Source organism: Terrapene carolina, unplaced genomic scaffold (assembly GCF_002925995.2).
Source record: "Terrapene carolina triunguis isolate 2854851 unplaced genomic scaffold, T_m_triunguis-2.0 Scaffold197, whole genome shotgun sequence".
Classification (NCBI taxonomy): Eukaryota; Metazoa; Chordata; order Testudines; family Emydidae; genus Terrapene; species Terrapene triunguis.
Window position 1 is genome coordinate 273,625 of NW_020664548.1, and position 16,314 is coordinate 289,938.

At 47.1% G+C, this 16,314-nt stretch overlaps 1 pseudogene; it reads right to left on the bottom strand.

The window, feature by feature from the left end:
- Window positions 1–1,666: 1,666 nt before the first annotated feature.
- Window positions 1,667–16,314, bottom strand: part of LOC112106105 — a 31,431-nt pseudogene continuing 16,783 nt past the window's right edge.

Consider the following 16,314-nt stretch of genomic DNA (forward strand, 5'->3'; position numbering starts at 1 on the left):
CAAACCGGCCCTAACTGAACTCAGATCCCATGAAATCTAGTGTCCCCCTCATAGCTCTTCTCCTGAACTGCTATCGCAGAAACTACAGTCGCTGACAATTGAATGTATCTGGAATTGAAAGGAAAATACATCCTGCACTGGTTGTCACTAGCTCCTCCGGGTATTACCACAGTGCATCATCTTACATAAAAACTGTGGTGTGAGGCTTATTTACCTGGTGGCCTATTGGTACAATAGCGCTCTGAACTACTCGATAATAGGCCAGTGTCTACTTTCCTGTTCCTTCTCCCCATGGCCAGGCAGGTGCAGGGAATGCTCCGGTGGTAACACACTCGCTTCTTGGTGGGGAGAGTTAGTGACCTGCATTGCCCAGCAGGGACCTCTCAAACAGGGAGCAAGGATGACAGGTGCTGCAGGGAGTCCCACAACCAGAGGAATTGCACTGTAACACGGGGCCATGGGGGTACGAGCGCAAAGCAGGTGAAAAGGAGGAACGAAGGAGGGGATGGATCCAAAGGACTGGGACAGAGATTCAAAAAACCTCCCTGGAAAAAACAGCTACACTGCTAGGATAGCCCAGTAACAGGATTCAGCCACTGGGAAATAAATGCAGTGAAAGGGTGGGGTGCATTTACTTTCTCTAGTGGCTCTATTTTTAGTGATAGGCGGCTATAAACACCCCCATCAGGAAACTGGATCCCTCTGATAAGAGCGGCCACGGCGTCCCAGTAGGGAAGTGCCGTGAAACATGGGAACATGCTACATTTCCTTTTCAGTCTTACAACTTCTCTAACAGTTCAGTTAACACCACAGTGGCTACCTTTCAATCACCTCCCTGCATTCGGCCCCTGTTCAGCAAAGCACTGAAGCACGTGCTTAACGTTAAGTCCTGACTTCCGTGAGACTTCAAGTGCTTTGCTAAACTGGTGCCTCACCGAAGAGCATATGATTGTGCAAAGTAAAACTGTATTGTAATGCAGAGTTAACAGTGGGTGGGTGTGAGTCACTCTGTATTCACTTCTATGGCGCATTATAAATATGTCTTAAATAACTTGATTATAAACTATACACATTTCAAACTGTCTCAGCTTCCATTAAAATCTATGCGATTGATACAATGGTGGCTAGTCCCTGCAGGAGAAGGATTATGTTGGGGAAGATTATTTGCAGCAATTCCCAGTGCATTAGCAGGAGGAATGAGTTCCGGAAAGAACAGTGGAACAGATTCCATAGCAGGACTGTTGTTATCCACTGCCCAAGGGTTCAGGTGCAAGTTTTCAATACCCCTATTGGGAGATATAGCTGCTGGAAGTGGGGTCTCAGTAGGTCTGTCACAGAACCTTGCCCCGCTCCCAGGTTATCCTAGGGTATGTCTACACTACAGTGAAACACCTGCAGCTGGTTCTGAGACCCCTCAGAGCCCAGGCTCTAGCCCGAATAGCCGCATTGCAATTTGATAGCCTCGCAGCCAGAGCCCTGCAAGCCCTAATCAGCCAGTCCCGGGTGTTTGACTGCAGTGTCATTAGACCCCTTGAGTACAGAGTTATCCCCAATCATTCCAGGGTCGCACAAACACCACTGAACGACACAGACTAAAAGAAAAGAACCCCTTTGTGTCACTTTTCCCCCATTTTTCCACTGTCCCTCCTAAAATTCTCTGCTGGCCTCTGAGCCATGACGAGGCAGGTTTTCAATGTACATGCTCCAGATTCCAGCAAACCCTCCACCCTACCCAGCAATGTCCCAGCTCTGACAGTCTCTCCTGCCCCTTCAGGCTTTGTCACCGTCACCCTGGGGTTTTCTGGACGTTGAGGGCAAGATTCGGGGTGCAGTGCTGATGTATTCCATAGGCTCACCAGCGGGCAGCGCATGGGGGGACGCGGGAGCTTGCCCCGGCTGGAGATGAACAAAGGTCAATTCCTTCAGCATAGGTTTGGATTTCAGCCTCGATGTGGCAGATTTCATGTATTCTCGTGTGCCCTCTTCATCCTGATCTTTGCTGTCCTTCAGCTCTTTGACTCTGCTGGAGCCTGATTCTGTGCACAAAACAGGAAATCTTCTCAGCATGGTTCATAACAATAGCGGAGGCTGAGCCGATGCACAAGAGGGCAAGACAGGAGAAGGAGAAAATTTCCAGCTTAAGGTGTTCGCCTGAGTTACCGAAGAGCAGAAAGCAAAGTGCACATTATTTGTCCTCCTACTCCTAGTTCTGTCATGACATCTGTGCCCTATACAGTGGGAGAGCCAGATCTCTGAAGCATAGGGGCTAAGAACATCAGGTCAGAAGGTCATGAGAAGGGAAGTTGAAACTCATGTTTCACAGTGGCCCCTGCTGACCCAGTTTGAGCAGCAGTAAAAGGGCTGTAATGGGAATTCTTGTCAGTCTTTTTGGATGCACAGGTGCCATGGGGTGTGTCTATAAAGGGCAGGGGGAAATAAAGACCCTGTCCCCTTAATGCAGAATCTCTTCATTTCTTAAGTCACTAAACCTGCAGTTTAGCAGGGGCTGTATCATAGGGGGAAAGTTATGTGGGAGGCAAAATAGTGAACCTGCAACAAAGTCTTCCCCAGTGGGATCTCTGTGTACCTGCGTCAGTTCCACTGCAGACCCTGACAATTCCCTCCGCAAGTTATACAGTGTATGATAGACTCCCTTTAAATAGTTTGAGAGCCCTCTAGCGGTGCTCATTGTGTTTTATGTTTTAGAAGCCGCCAGAAACCAGTCAGAGCAGGACGGTGTATGTAGCTAGGCTTTTCACGTTTGTGTGCACTAGTAAACACGGTAGTTTGGGACCCAACTGCACCCAGGGGTGTTGTTTGTACTGTTATTGTTACGTTCAGAATGAAAGTTAGAACAAGTTGTCACTCGATGCCCATTGCACTGTAACTACCATTGCCCACCTTGTTTCTATGGGTACCCCAGAGCTCAGCTCCCCTGGCGTTCAAAGGGAAGAGTCACAGCTTACCTTGTTCTGGACTCTATCAGGGCTCACATTGAGAGACGTTTCCTCCAGCCTGGTCTGGAAAGTGGCTGAAAGTTTGAGACCCTTCGGCAAAGGGACCTGGCTCTTATCTTCATCTCCCAGGAGGTTAACAGAAGCTTTCAGGCTGTAAACCCTCATGTGGTAGACCGGACTCGTCGAGCAGCGAGAAAGGAATTCCTCTAAATACTAAAGAGAGGAGAATAGACCCGCTCTGAGTAGGGGGGTGGTGATGTGGTGCTTAAAATGCTGGCAGCAGCCTGTCTACACTAGGGCTCCCTGTGTAGCTGATCCTGGTGGAGCTGATTCCATGTGAGCAGCCATGGGGAATTTTTGCAAAAGGCTAATGAGGTTCATTGGCAGAATTATATGGGCACGTGGGCTGGACTACCAGAGGGTGCTGTGTGCATTGGCAGAGCCACGTGGGGGTCCAAGTATAATGGACACCAGGACTGGAAGAGAACGGCGTGTAACAGATCCAAATGGGAAGAGCTATGCATGCACAATACCTGCTCAGACCAGGCCTGGTTGTTACCGGTCCTTCCCTTACATAAGCACTGGAATTGACACAAAAGAAAAATCACCCCGAGCGTTGAGCTGCGAGTCTCCCGGACCTTCTCGGGCGTGTCTTCCATGACTCTCCATAGCAACAGCCCCTGGCATTCCAGGAATCTAAAAAAGCCGTGAGTGCCAAAAAGGGACGCGTTCGTTCGGCTCACCAGCCGTTGGGCCTTTGTGAAACTCTCCTCGAACAGATTCCACTGATGGAGTCTGCCAAACCTCCAAACAAACAGAAAGGAAGCCATCAACCTCTTCTATTCACCGCCGGCCAAGGCTGCTTTAATACTGCACTCAACAACCCCCCTTTTATTCTTACAGCAGCTTGGAAGGAGCTGCGGGTGGCTTTGCAGAGCCGCTCATTACAATGGGACAAATGAGAAAAGAGCCTCCCCTATTTTGAGAGTTTAAGAGGGACTTAAATAGCGACAAGGTTTTGTGCTGGTCTCTGCACAGGGGTGAATGTCGCCCTAATTCCATATGTGCCCTAGGCAGTTACATGAAAGGGCCATTTCATTTTCAGAGAGGATGAGCACCTGTAGCTTCCATTAAAGTCAATGGGAGCTGCAGATGCTCAACGCTATGAAAATCAGGCCACTTCTATCCAAATGCCGGAATTTAGGTCCCCAAGTTGGAAAATGTTGGCTTTATTTTTTAAAAAAATACAGATTCTGCAGCAGGGGGTGAATTCTCTGCACCCAATTCCATAGCTACAGGATCATGGTTCTTTTCCCCACAGCACACAAAAGAACGCAAGAGCTAAAGCCCCAACACAGAGAAGTATCTGATGAGGCCCCTGTATTACCAGATTGCCAAAGAGGAATATAGACTCAGCAAGATGTTGCTCTGAGACTTAAGGATGCAGCTGGATTCGTATTGGTTTATGAACTGCAGGCACTCCTCAATGGGCCTGTAATCAAACCCTGCAAAAGAAATGGGCATCAGAGAAGCCATTCCACTCAACGGCACCTTAACAGGACAGTGTCGGAACAGAAGAGACCTCACAACGGTGGTTCACGTGGGTGCGTGTTTGGTGATAAGGACCTTGGGTCGTCAGTTTAAATCATGGCTGGATGCTGATTGAATCTGGCGTTTTTAGTGAAGCACCATGTCCCTGGTGCCACACCAGAAAGCATCAGAAATGAGTTAGCATGAAGACAACAGTTACCTTTCCTCCTAGAGAAGGCCTCCTTACCAGGTGGTGCTCCCTGAGAATAAACCCCTGCACCCCATAGTGGTCTACTCAATGCTAAGGCCATGGCTTTAGGAAATGAAGTTTGTTTTTTGATCAAGTAGGTCCTATAAAAACATGTTTTCCCTTTTGATGTTTTGCCCATTAATAAGGAATCTGGTAGGTTCCCTGGCAAAAGCCAGACCTAGGGTAGATTCAAAACCACCAACCCCAGCTTGTAGTGTAGAGGTGGAAACCAGACAAGCCCATCCCATTGGACAAAGCCAGCACTGCTCTGTGTGCTTCCTCTAAATATGTCAGTAGCACACAGATTGGTACCATCTAGTGCCTGATCAGCAGCCCAAAGTCAGCTTTCAAAACTGTTCAAAAGAAAGAAAAATGGCCTCCGTAGGCCAACGGGGATTTTCTTTCCTTACATTAAAACTCTCAATATAAAAAACTCATGGTAGGAAGGGCAATGACTCCCTTCTTCACACACTAAGGTCCCACCAGAAGAGAAACTGAGAGGGTCTGAGAAAGGCATAGCTGCATAAGAGGCTAGCAGATGCCTTTCCGAGTTGTGCTCTTTTCTGGCCATCTCGGCGTCCCCTTGAAACATCTGAGCCTAGGCGTGCAAGAACAGACCACCTCAACATTCCCGATGCTCTGCTTCATGACGACAATGTCTCCCTTTTACATTTAGAGCGTAAGCTCTTTGGGACAGAAACTGTCTTTGTTTTGTGTTTGTACAGCGCCTTGCGCAATGTGGTCCTGGTCCATGCATAGAGCTCCTAGGTTCTATAGCAACAAATACTACTAATGACCATAGTGGATACTGCTGGTAACACAACCCTCCCAGCCAGTGTAGGAGCTTCATTAAATGCCTCTTCCCATGATGAAAACAGCAGGAATCCTGGCAGAGGATAGCAGCTTGTGGCCACCCTTCTTCTTAAACTACAGGTAGCACTTACAAACTACCTGCTTCTTAAACTACAGGTAGCACTTAAGCATCACAAAGCAGCAGGTCTAAACAGGCTGAATAGAAACATGCCAAGACAATGACGCTCTCCTCTTGAGTAGCGAGTTCCCACAGCCACTCTAAGACTCTGATGCATTGGGCGTACCTACAAAATAAGACCTACGAGCTCTAAGAGAGCCATTATAAACAATCCTTTGAGACCCTGTTGTGCAAAGGGAAAGTCCTAAGGGAGCTCTGACCCTAAAATGCTAGCAGGAGTTGGCACCAGCGCTGATTAAACAGAGGCCTTTCCAGCTCGCTGTATCATACTGTTGATCCTTGCCAGGTTAAAATCAATCCACACCTCCCCCTCCATCTACATCCATCAATCGCACCATCTCGAGGACCCTTCTTCCATCTCTATCCTGTCTTTCTTACGCCGCCCCATTTTCCCATCTACACTCATTCTTCCATCTCTCTTTATAAATCATCTTGACCAACGCAACATAAATACCCCAACTCTAGCAAGTTAATACAGCAAAATGAAATGATGATAATACTTGTTCTTCAGGAACACAGATTTGAAGAGAACCGAAAGAACCAGGCACTGGAGGCTGGTTTTCCAGAGCCGCACACACATTGTATGAGCTTGAAAGCCTGTTGAAGAAAGAATACATATGTCTGTATATATGGTGTGTGGGTTTATGTGTATAAACTCTCCCTCCCAGCAAACGGTTAGAATGGACTCACCCAACTGGATGGATCAGGTCAGATGACCCAAGCAGAGCTTGCTACAGGTCAGTGCCTGAGCTAACTGAGCTGTCATTTGCAACCTCTCCCTGGTGAACGTGAAGTTGCACTGGGAACTTCTCTGGATAGCCATCATCTCATATTTTAGCCACTCGTCTTTATAGCCCATGCTTTGGGAGAACTGTGAAAAATCCATATACGTCGAAATGATCTAAGGCATCGAAAAGAAGATACGAAAATGCACCCTGCTGAAATTCACCAACCGGTATAAAGAAAATACAAGGCTGTTGAAGGAAAAGCCATGCAGCAGGCCAAGCAGGAGAAGACCCTAGTTTGGGAGCAGGCCTGGGGATCTTGCCCAGATAGAACACGGTGTCTCATTGTAGATGGTATGTTTAGGTGGAGGAAAATTTCCCTACCTAGAGACAACAACATTGAGCTGGAAGCAGCACCAGCTCAGTGGAGGTCTGGAGCAGGCTAACACGGGGCAGTGTTTTAAACATCATGCTGACACTCAAGGGTTATCTGATTGCCACAGAGACTTTTCTAATTAAAAATGTAGCAACATATTTGACTTATGACTTTGGCCCCTGCTCTCAAGGCTGGACTAATGGTAACTTCTCTTGCAAAAAGCTTTTCCTTTTTTTTTTTTTCTTAATTGCCAGCTCATTTATAGTTTGCAATATGAAGACGCAAAGCCTTTCTGTTCTCAATCAACCCCACACTGCGTTCACTCAGAAATACTGCCTGTGCCCAGAGACATTACCCCAGAACATAAAATGTCCTAATTTTAGAAGCCTTCTGGGTACTTCCCCCTTCTCAGGGATTATTACTTCTGGTGCCATGCTGATGAGTGGAGGATATGCGCCTGGAGAGATGAGGTAGCTAGACCTTTGCCATCTATACCAGGACTATTAGCAAAGGGCACACACACCTGCATCTTGTTCTCAGACGCATCTACCACATTTATGTTCATCAGGGCTGCCAGCCAGGAGTACTTCCTGTTGGCGGTAGGGTCCAGGCTGTAGAGCTGCCAGAGCAAGGAGAGGCAGTGGATTTGCTGCTGCAGGACAGCTAATGCCTTCCTACTGGAAAGACGTTGTTAGATGTTAGCGGTCACAGCAAGTCAAACATATACGGTAACTGCTAATTAAATAATGAGAGATCAAGCAAAGGGGCCCATTAGAAACCCTCTCAAACACAGCGTGCCAATCACGCCTATTGTGTTCAGTTTCCATGGTGACATTTGCAAATAGCCGCTGGGGACCAGGGCTAAGACCCACAATCATCTGACTGAGATTCCGCCTCTTACTCTGTGTGTTGGGCCTGACGCTGCTGAGTGTGATACGCAGAGTGTTTGGATTCTTCCAGGAACGACTGGAAGAAGGCGCCGAGCCAGGTACGGGGAAATCCCTTGTGCAGTAAGCAGAGGGTCCTCTTGATCAGTTTCTTGGCCAGTGCGATTTGGCCCATGTTGAAGCAGACCTGCATGGGGAGTGACTAGTAAGGCAACCGCTGCAACAACGCCACTGCATAATTGCACCTAGGGGAGAGAGTCTGCCGAGGTCAGGGAGGCTGAATGGCATTTTCCGCATTTTAGGATAAAACAGGGTTGAGGTGGGGTCCTGCAATCAAACTGAGCTGCAGGTGCACAACAAGGGAATAATGGGGTACGGTGTATCTGACTGTCTAGGTTCTACTGTGGTCCCTGCTAATATCTGAGTGCCTCACAAACATTGCAGTAATCAAATCAGGAGGGAGGAAGATTTGGAGATGCCACTGTGGCAAGGTCGGCCTCCAAAAGGAGATGGTGGGGTCTGCAGCTGAAAGGGGAGTTTGCAAACCCAAAGCCAGGAGCAGATACGGGGGGGGATACTGTGTATTCCTTGGGTTGCTGCTGCTACTTGCTCCTCCAGGGCAGCCAGGATCCAACAGAGCGCTCAGATTGCTAGCAAAACGCAGCCGTCCCAGCAGTTAGACGGCAAAAGCGAGTGGGCTCCTGATTTTGCTCCAATCTTTTTGAAGGTGGCAATGGTGAGATGGATGGGTGATAGAACCTTGAGCGGTTTGCACAGGAGTTGGGGCTCATGGGAAAGGCAGAGAGCAAGAGTCAGAAACCCCGTGAACCACATCATCTTTGGACATCCTCCGGCATCTACCTGGCTTCTTACCTCTCCCCTGAGGCTACAGAAAGTGGCTTCCTCAAACTGGTTGATCTTCATTTTAGGTCTCTTCAGACAAGGGAACACTGCCAACGCTGACAATTCCTGTAGGCCACTGGCTTTCTTCAAATACAAGTATGCCTCAAGCAAACACAGAGAGATACAGTGAGAGGCTGGGCCATCGCCTGCCCAGAGCACACAACTCTGACCCCCCTCCACCCCCTACTTATTAGCCAGAGGAAACTTATCCAGCGCCAGCTTTAGGGTTAGGTCAGCTAGAGATGCAGGAACATATGGAGGCCAACTCACCATATAATTGTTGGCTAAATATAAGGAAGCAGCTGCAGACTCCAGCAGACAATAAAAAGCCCTGGTTCTGTCTTTCACCATCAGGCAATGGCGGGCTAGGGCAGAGACCACCGACTCCACTCTCTCTCCACATTCACAGGGTGCCAGGTTTGTGGCTTCCTCTCTGCCACGTTTATGGCACTTAATCATCTTGTCCACTCTGTCCAGGAACTCCTGTTCAACTCTATGGTGAGAGAGAAGAGAGGGCAAGCCCGCTGTAGCCCAAGTTGAATATCGCTAAAGGATCCCCTGGGGATGATCCCATCAGGGCCCAGTCCCCAGTATCCACATGGGCGTTGGGGGCGCCCCTACTGCAGAAAATATTAAACACTCAAAATTTAACTGAAAAAAAAATTTCATTTCCTTTAAATTGACATAAAAATCCCCAAGTTGTCTGGCATCATCCACCAACTGAGGAAGGATCGGCTTGCAGTTAAGACATGGGACTAGGATTCAGGAGAACCAGGTTCAATTCCCTGCTCTGCCACTGACTGCCTGTGTGACCTTGGTCAAGTGCCTCCATTTCCCCATCTGTAAAATGGGGATAATAATAATGCTGTACCTCACAGGCTGCTGTGAGGTTAATAAGGTGCCCAGATACTATAGTGGTGGGGGGCAGACCTAACTAGATAGAAAATCCAGTATAAAGCATTTATACCACTATCAAAAATCCACTGTACACAGGCTCCCGAACAGCAATCAAGAACTGCAACATAGGCGTTTCCAGACTGGATTAAACCATGTCCAGTATCAGGTCTGCAATAGCAGCCAGCAGGTTATATGTCTCCAGAAGGTGTCAGAACCCCACAGCAGGCAGATGTGGGATAATCTGCTCCCCCCACTAGTTCTCATCCTGGTCTCTCACAGACAGAGACTGGCTAAAGCATGAGGTTTTATCCCCTTCCTAAGTTTGTTAGCATTAACTGTTATAACTCCGGACGCTCTTGCTACTCATATAAATGTCCGCGCCCTTTCTGAATCTTGCTAAGCTCTTGGCCTCTGTGACTTCCTATAGCTATGAGTTCCAGTTACGCATTGGGTAAAAAAGTTTTGTTTTTTTTTAATTTCGTTGAATGTCCCCTTGTTCTTGTGCAATGAGAAGGAAAAACAGAAACTCCCAATCTGCCTTCTCTAGACCATCGATTACTTGATATGCTTTTATGATGTCCCCTCTTGATCCCAGTCTGTTCAATCTCACTTCATATGAGAGTTTTGCCAGGCCCTTAATCATTCCTGTCACCCTTCTCTGAACCCTGTCTAATAATTGTGCAATATCCTTGCAAAAAACAGCAATAACTTTTTATCACTGACCAAGGGCCTGAGCCTAAGTTCACTGAAGTCAATAGGAGTCTGCCCATTAATTTTGATGGGTTTTGGATTAGATCCTAGCTGAGCCAGATCTGAACTAGTGGCTTGGAGCTGAAAAGTTCTGTTATCCCATTTCCAGTCCCAGTCCCGTGAGCAACCCGTTCCCAAGGAATTAACTTGCTCTTTAAGAACCCAGGTGATCAAAGATCCCCCCCACCATACCAGAGATGATCTTCTGGCAACACCTGTTTATTCATGGCTGATTTTGCCCTGCTCTGTAAATTATCTGAAAAGGAAGTTTAAAAAAAAAGGGTTAAATGAATCTGTTCTAACTTCCAAAATTTACTTTATGGTTTAGGATCGGGTATCCTTCACTTCCTCAGCTAAACTGTGCTGCGTTCCTGTGCGCTGTTAAACAGCTGACGGGTTCCACCCCAGAGGTGGGTATGACGTGATGCCTTTGTTTAAATTATATATCAACTAATTAAGTCTCTAAAAATTGCTGAGAGTGTCCAGCGAGAGAGACTGGACATTATGGACAGACGTCTCTGGGAAACTTGGGAACTGGGTTCACCTGCAAGGCAAGGTTTAGACTAGCAGAGTCTCAAGGAGTTTGCTGGTGAGACGGACAGACTGGTGTGGCAGGGAGCTGACATACAGTTTGTGCTCCAGCAAACCATTCTCTTGCTGAGGCAGAGGGGTAACACAGTGGCTTAAGATTCTGGGCATCCTGGGAGAGCGTCACACCTTGTGTAAGTCATTTAGACTCTCTGCTTTAGTCCCCCATCTGCTGTGAGGATAACTACAATTGAAAATCATGAGGCACTCAGATACTGGGGTAATGATAGCCAGGTAAGTACTCTCACAGCCATAACAACAGACAGGCTCCTCTCTCTCTCTATGTCCCCCTTTCAAAGCCGCCCTCATTCTAACTACGTTCCCAGCTGGACAGCCGAAGAAGTTTTACCTTCACATGAGGCCATGGGAGTTTCTATGGCGAGTTCCTGCCCCAGAGGGGCATCGGTCCTCTCTGCTGCATCTGAAAAGACGAGACAAAACTTCTGAATCTGAAATGCTTTACACAGGCATCGTTATCTTCCTGCAAACAGAGACTGGAGTTGCACTAGTGACCGGGTTTGCCTACTGCAAACACATAAGCTGGAACTTTATTTTAGATCTGTGTGTTTGGTAAGTTAGGAATCTGTCTGTGGTTCCTCTATCCCCTTATGTGATGCTCAGCACTGGAACTGCATCCAAGAATGCTCTGACCTGCATACAAGAAGCATCTGGATATTTGATATATTAGATACCAGATATGGCATCAGATAAGCCTGACACAGTCAGCCAGTCAGGTGACCTAGTTCTGTATTGGCTGTCTGGGTTGCAATGGAGATTTCAGGCTGGCTAATGTATCACTAGTCTTCCCAGTTTGTCATTTGTTTGACAGAAGTAGGAAACACATTTGCAGAGTTTCCAAAACTGGAAATATTGGATGGACAAGCAGCACCTTGCAGGGGACAGGAGATTTCAAGACACTGGGGCAATCATTCAACACACTGCAATGTTATGCTCCAAGACTGCAGGTATCATCTTCATCCTCTTACAGGATATCCCATGCACTAGTGTGAACTACAGCCTCTAGAAATGCACCACCCTAAAACGCAAACACCTTGCAATGCATTGTCAGCGCCCCTATGCTATTTCCTCTGGAGCTCCACTGTCTGGGTTTCAATAAGAACTTCAGTTTACCTTGTGCTAAGCTTGTCTGAAGCCTCTTCCTAGTTTCTGCCCTGTCCCAGCAAAGAGTCTACAACATCCCCAGCTCCTCTTGCAGTCTGAAGCTAGGAGCAGCGGCCCTGACATCTGGAAAGCAGCAATGATTCCTTTATCACATTATTATCACGGGGGGGAGAGCTCAGTGGTTTGAGCATTGGCCTGCTAAACCCAGGGTTGTGAGTTCAATCCTTGAGGGTTCCATTTAGGGAACTGGGGTAAAAATCTGTCTGGGGATTGGTCCTGCTTTGAGCAGGGTGTTGGACTAGACGACCTCCTGAGGTCCCTTCCAACCCTGATATTCTATTATTCTATTGCATCAGATTTATCTGACTGGAAACCACTTAGACTGGCCGTTCTTCTGGGCATGGACCTGTCATTTTTTACTTGTTTATAGAAGTGCTTTACACATCTAGGGAGCGGTATAAATAAATAATAATAAAGCAGAGCCAATGTGATTATGATGGCTGTAGAGCCTCGTGCAAAATTCTCCTAAGCCTCCCAGGGAGTAATTTCCCCAGCACTTATGAATACAAAATATTAGGTGAACATAAGAATGGCCAGACTGGGTCAGACCAAAGGTCCATCTAGCCCAGTATCCTGTCTACCGACAGTGGCCAATGCCAGGTGCCCCAGAGGGAGTGAACCTAACAGGTAATGATCAAGCGATCTCTCTCCTGCCATCCATCTCCACCCTCTGACAAACAGAGGCGAGGGACACCATTTCAACTGCCATCACTGGCCAGTGACTATGTACATGGGGCCGGATCCAAACTCCAAGAAGTTAATGGAAGGAAATACTCCCATTGACTTGAACGGGCATTGGCTCAGGCACACAGGGACAAAAGAAAGTGACATCAGCCCATCATTTCCGAGGTATGGCCAAAAGAGAGAGGAACAAAGGAGTTCCCAGGGAACACTGGGGGTTCTGGAAACTAAAAACCCTGCTCACCTTCAGACTCCTCTGGCCCCAGGGTTTGCATCGTTAAGGGGTCCAGATGTGTCTGTAAATGGCAGGAACCTACTGCCTGTGTAGCCCTGGCTTCTTTTCCAAAACACTCAAACACGTGGGAATTGATCAGGCTCATGAGTGTCTCCTCCATCTTCTTGTTTGTCCACTCCGGGAGGATGTACAGCAGCAGCTCTGGAGTAAACGTATGGCCAATGACAGCTGCACATTTAACTGCCATCTGCTCAGAGGGGCTCAAGCTGTCCAACTGGGCCACAGCAATCTCTGCAGACAAAGAAGTCAATCAGTCAATAACTTCCTCCTGTGAATATATTAACTCGCAGGATATTATTCAGTTGCTCGCAATTTCTGGGATGTTGCATAGAGTTCCAGACAATGATTCTCCCTTCCCACTCATGCTCATTTTAGATCAGTATAATTCCACTGACTTCAGTGATTGGCATAAGAGAATCAGGCCCAGAGTGTGGTCCCTGGTAAACAAAGCCAAATGAAACTGGAGCGCGAGCTCTGTGGAAGCCTGCTCACTCCTATTCGTTTTGTACAATAGATGCCTCCTGTATAAGGACTGTGATTCCATATATTATGGACCCTCTAGTCTTTAGCCTGAGTCCATTCCAGGAAAGTAGCAGAATCCTGTTTGGATCTCTGACCTCTTCTTTCTGTACAAATTAATACACTGAGGGAGCTCCCTCTGTGCCTTAGGGCAACACAGTTTGTGAACACTGTTGCCTCGGGCAACCAAAAGGAAATCCCAGAGTGCAATTTTGCACTGACTTCAGGTGGGTTCAAGGTACATTGTGGCCAATCATTCAAGTCCATTTGGATGTGAACCCAGTGGATAAGGCGTTAGCTTGTGACTCAGGAGACTCAGGCTCAGTTCCCTGTCACAGACCTTCTGTGTGACATGAAGCATAAGGCAAGTCACTTACCTTTCTCTGTGCCTCAGGTCCACATATGTAATGCAGGAATAATACTTCCCTAGCTCACAGGGGAGCTGTGGAGCTAAATACGCTCCAGATCATAAGGCACAGATACTGTGGCAATGGGGCTGCATGAGTACCTAGATAGATAAATAAGCGGAAAGAATGGAGCTTGATTTGGATTGTGCATCCAAAAAGCACCACTGGAGAACGCAGTAGATACCCCTTTTATTGAAAGCTCCACACTAGCTCGATCTAACAGAGTTCCCAGAGTCTTTAGCCCTTCTCCGTGATGAGCTCTGGATCTCAGACCTGCACTGCGGCATTCAGCTCCCCAGGCCTTTTTCGTTTCTCTTTGACCGCTGCCTCTGAAGCACCAGCCGATCAGCTGCTCACCTTTCAGCCTCGCCGGGAGTAGAACGGCGTCCAGGTCCACATCCTTCCTGGTGGTACAAATGTAAAGCTCTTTGTTTTCCTTGGAGGAGACTAGAGGCGCTCTGTAGGGTATCGATTTGACGGCACTGGAGAGAAGGAATCATTTGGAAACATTTTACAACTGCACAGTTTGAGCTCATTTAAAATATATATATAAAAATTAAACCATGAGCAAGTGAGAGCTAAAGAGTTTGTGCTGGTTTATTTAGTCTTCTGCACTATAGGTATTAGAAAGGTCTCTGTAAAACTCATCTTTCTTTCCTCAGTGTTTATTCCATCTGCCAGAAAATGCAAACTGCAAGCACTTTGATACAGGGACTGACAGATCTGGTGTCAGTTTAGTTTCTAAACACCCTCGATAGCCTTTGCTGAAACGCTATTTTGTATCTCCCTACAAGCCACATCGCCTCAGATGAATCACATCCACACCAGGCCACACTAAAGGAGCTGTTTTTCCCCTCTCTAAGCAACGGAAGCGCTTCCAGGTCGCTAATGGCAGCGCTGCATCATCTATCACCTCCTCTTCACTGAGAACAGCTCCTGCACCAAAGTCCAGACCCAAAAGAAAGTTCAATTGAAGACAGAGTTGACCGGATCTGTTGTTAGATCATCCTCAAGTGAAATGTTATGAGCATTAATGTTTTTAAAAAGTTGGTGGCGCCGTGAGTTAAAGAAGTTTCCTTTCAGCCAAGATTGGATTTCTGGTCCTGGGTAGGACTGATTCAGAGTGAGCAGGCTACAGGTAAAGGAGAACCCCATAATCTATTCTATTCTATGTGTATCCTTGTGAATACCTCACTGGATGAGGACTGTGAAACCCGGATTCTGTTCCCAGCTCTGCCACTAGCCTGCTGGGTGACTTTGGGCAAGTCACTTCCTGTTCTGTGCCTCAGTTTCCCCACCTGTAAAGTGGGGATAATGATACTAAACTTTGTAAAATGCTTTGAGAGCTACAGATGAAAAGTGCTATAGAAGAGCTAGGTATTATTCTATTCTATGGAGGTTCTTATACTGTCCTCACCATAGTATCTAGGTGTCTTCCGGTAGCATATGAAGGACGTGAGCATGAAGGTGGTAACTTCTACTCACCCTGAGCTGGATTTGAACCGGGGACATAGAAGTGAAAAGCTCTCTATTCTGTTAGCCACAGGGCTGGCTTTGAACTAGAGACAGAGGGAAAGGCTCTCTGTTCCATTAGCCAGACCCTAAATCATCCAGACCTGTTCCATGTCTCCCAAGATCCAGTTAATATGAAATAGAGATGTAAACGGGAATTCTGAGTCCTCTGGCGGGGAACAGAGCTATGGGATTTAGATGAGTTAAGAAGGTGAATCGTACTAGACAGGTTATCCCACCCATCCTCTTCCTTCTCCTCCTCTGGGATGTGATAAAACTCAAGAACCTCATTAGCATGGAGCGTCACAGTACAATGGAACCCCAGAGCTTCTTTGTATGAGGAATCTAAAGAAAGGAGAAAGCCCAACACTTACTGACGCAAGCAGCTTCTCAGTGGTAATATGGAATTTAGCACATTTAATATATTTTTAAATAGCTGATTTCGTTTATCTTTTTTTTCCATTTATGATGCGTCGATTATCAGGAGGGAAAGCTAAGCAGTAAAGACCAAGACCCTGGAATGAGCAGCTGGCCCAGAAGTGGAAGGAACAAATGGAATAGGAAAACCTCACGAGGTGAAGGATTGCCCTAAATTGTTTGTCTGGTTTAGCTGGCGAGCTGAAAAGGGTTTTCAAATTAAATTTGGATTCAGGAAACCATATAAGCGGGTAGTTAAGTCCCATTGCAGTTGATGGGATTTAATCACATGCAACAAAAATGTGCTTAAATGCCTTCCTGAATCAAGACCCAAATCAGTAACAATACCAGGGCATACTTTAAACAGTGCTGGCTAGAGTGTAGAGCAGGGGCAGGGAGTAAGGACTTCTGGATTCTATTCCCAGTTTGACCAGGGATTTGCTGTGT